General features: G+C 33.0%; 1 long non-coding RNA gene across 1 annotated transcript; it reads right to left on the reverse strand.

The window, feature by feature from the left end:
- Positions 1-808: 808 nt before the first annotated feature.
- On the reverse strand, positions 809-1,508 carry LOC142638983 (uncharacterized). The gene is made up of 2 exons (XR_012845096.1): positions 1,400-1,508; positions 809-1,101 (listed from the first exon to the last, which is right to left on the reverse strand). It is a non-coding gene; the product is annotated as an uncharacterized LOC142638983 (long non-coding RNA).
- Positions 1,509-3,641: the final 2,133 nt, after the last annotated feature.

Below are 3,641 nucleotides of genomic sequence, written 5' to 3' on the forward strand. Positions count from 1 at the left end.
AACAATCAAAAGACAACAAATTCATATCCCAAATCTCAATCTCCACCATCCCCATTAATATATATATATATATATATATATATATATATATATATATATATATGAACACTTAGCTGAGCTTAAAACAACTAATTCTATATACACATACAACTACACACATCAAAACCAAAAATATCAGCTTTTTCACACAAAACCCAGCTGAAAATCAATACCCAGAATATCCACAAGCATGTGCATCGACATCTCATGGGGGAAAATTGTATATGTAAACAACTCAACAAGTCATTCCAAATTTATCCAATAGTACTAAAACAGTCACTAGCTTGAGTTAATCTTCATACCTTAGTGATCACTCCTAGATTGGGCTGATTGCGAGGTGATATAACTAAACATTTGCATCATCATATTGTCATCATGTGCTCTTTGTTCAGCCATTTGACTAACTTGTTGTTCCTCAAAATGTCTTCTTTGTTCTACCATTTGAATAGCTTGTTGTTCGAGCATGCTTTTGAGGTGCGCTTCTCCTTTCAATTTTGCATCAGCCTCTATTCGTTTGTGTTCAGATTCTAAGCGTTTTTGTTCAGATTCTTGGAGTCGCTTCTCAAGATCATACATTCTAGATGAGGAGGAACCCCATAACTTGGTAGGAGTGACTCCAGCCCCATAGCCACGAACTCGTCCATGACGCTCAAAGAAAAAGGAAAAAAATCCTCTGACACCAAGAAAAGGGGGCAAAATCTTTACATGCCTAATAAGCAAGGAAAAAAAGAACAACAACAGTCATAATTGTGAAGACTTACAAGCTATCTGCAACCTTGTCCTTATGCCATTGTTTTCACCCCATTGCAACAAACATTCTTCTTTACCACAGCTGTGGTTTTCTAAAATTGTAGTCTTCACACTGTTTTTGTCCCCAAAATCACGGATCATACCAATAATTTCTTCTGGAAGTTCTTGGAGGACATTCATTTGCATGCACATACCACTTGAGACTGAAATGTCAAGAAGCAAAAGGATTGAATTAAGAACCTCTACCTCATTCCTGGGGCTGTAATATTCCACTGATGAACAAGCATCATCCTCGCCAAAATAAAGTTCTATCTGCATCCCAATGAAACCCTTATAATAAACATCATCATGAGTTAATAATCCATAAAATGCCGGGGATCAGGCTATCATGCTATTCATGCTCCATTTTTGAATTTTGTGCCAAAACAAACTAGGAAGACACTGAAGCTACAATTTTTAAGAACCTAAAAGGGATCAAACCTATGTGGAAAAACTATTTTGTTTCCTATTGTTAATACAGGAAATCAATTTATCTCTCTCTCATTTTCCTCCAAGCATGTACCTACACTGAAATACCAAGTAGTTTAAAGAGAAGAATTGGAATTTTTACCTCATCTAATTGTATGATTCTTGCTATCTGAAGCATTACTTTCAAGGTAGTACTTATCCAATCTGGACCTGAAGAGCTCTTAAGATAAACATGTTCCTTGGGGTTAAAACCCTTATTCTGAAGTAATTTCTGCCAACGAGATGTGAAAATAATAAGAATAATGGTAGCAACATAACAACTCAATTAAATTAGGAGAAATTAGGTTTCCTTACCAAGAACTAGATAGTATTAAAGCATAACTGTAATAAATTGAAAGTACTAATGAAAATTTATGAACATAATTTTCATGCTAACAAAAATGGAACAATTATTGTCAGTATTTACAGTCACGTTTTCTTTTGTATACATCTTAATTAAAAAGAATTTGACACAATCATATGTAAAAAATTATAAATGTAATTTTTTTTTTTTTAATTTAGTAGTTGGTATGCAACAGGAGTCCAGTATCAATCCCCTGCACTTCAGTATATAGAATAGAGTAAATAATAAATAGTGACTTACTAAAGTTATATATTTCCTTCAATTACATAATATTTCATCCTCACATTTCTAAACATTAACCAACTATTCAATAAAAATTAGCAAAGAATAAAAGAGAGCTTGAAGGCAATCAATTATGCCATTTCTTACCTTCTTTTTATCAAAATGCGGGTCATCTTCAGATAGCTCAAGAACTATTGCAAAGTCATCATCAGTCTCTTTGACTTTATTAGATAATGGTGGCTGCAATGAACAAATACATTATCAATACTAAGATTCTTACTCATTTGAAAACATAAAAAATCAAGTCAACAATATTATGGAAATAATAGCAATAAAACATTATAAGCTGTGATTGTAGGACATAAGTGGAATTCCCACAATCATAGAACACACGAGCGAATGCACTCACACTAAGAGAACAAATTTTAAAAACAGAAATTAGATTACTAGTAGTTTATATAACATGACAGCATTCATATCATCTTTCATATGCTAATTTCTTTCTTCAATTATGATAACAAGTAATTCTGAATTATTTTGCAAACAAGTATCACAAAAAGGAGTTTAAAGATACAATCGAAATAATTGCATTATGGACCCATATATTAGCTTCAAATCAACTTTACAAAAATCACTTCAAACAAGAATCAAAACAAATGCGTGTGTATAACGTAGGAAACCTTTCTAAAGAATAGTCCTTTGGGCCTCTAGCTAGTAATCCAGGAATATGGATTTTTCCTTCTCTTGGTACTTCTCAAAGATCATAGTTGTAGTTTAAATTTTCAAGTACTCCACCTCTACTGCTCAGAAGAAAATTATTTCAATGAACTTTGCTGCAAAATCATGATTCAGAACAGAGGACTTAGTCTTGCGATTAACTCTACAAAGGATTGGTGAAAAGAAAAGGTCTTCTAGGTATTGATGTCAGTGCAAGGCAAGCTAACTCACAACAAAACCTATGAAGAATTACATTTATGCATGTGCTAAAGGAGATTGGAAGCAACTTAAAATTGTTTCAGTAACAAGATAGACTAGTTTCACACAAGCATAAAAAATGAAAATGATTTTTCACTCCAATGGAAAGACTACCAATTTATATAACTGACAGCCTTAAAATCATTCAGTTTCTGAGGAGCTACATATACCTCTACAACATCAATAAAATCCTGCTTCTTGTGAAATGCGCCAACCCATTGAGTGCGATCTGCAGTCCTGCCAACCAAAGAAAATTAACACAAGAATCTGAGATTTTAAGTCCCTATTTTCTTAGCTGCATGGCATTATTTTCAGAATACAATGTGACGGAAACAATTGTAAGAATAAAATTCCACAGCAGCTCAAAACAAAATTACTGCAAACCAATTTAGGAAAGGAAATTGTAACAAGTTTGTGAAATTCCAATGAAAAGGAGATCTTCGTGCAAACTTTGTTTGAAATTCAAGTGCAAGTGATCTAATTATTTGTTCCACTCATCTTCCAGAAGCCCAATCACCATGTTTCACAGGAAACTTATAAGTCTAAGCAAACAAAAAGAAAAATAACAGGACTAAAATGAAATATGAAAAAATTTCCCATTTAATTGTATTTTACTTCATTTTTCGTGAATTGAAATTAGTCTAGTACAGTAAAACCAACACGTAATTGAAATTAAACATACTGTGTTTGAGAAAAGAGCTTCTCCAAGTCCTTATTCCTAAGATCACCCTGCAATAAAACCAACACGTAATGTAACCAAAAGCCAAAAACCTCAAAACGCCAC

The sequence above is a fragment of the Castanea sativa genome, chromosome 6 (genome assembly GCF_040712315.1).
Source record: "Castanea sativa cultivar Marrone di Chiusa Pesio chromosome 6, ASM4071231v1".
Classification (NCBI taxonomy): Eukaryota; Viridiplantae; Streptophyta; class Magnoliopsida; order Fagales; family Fagaceae; genus Castanea; species Castanea sativa.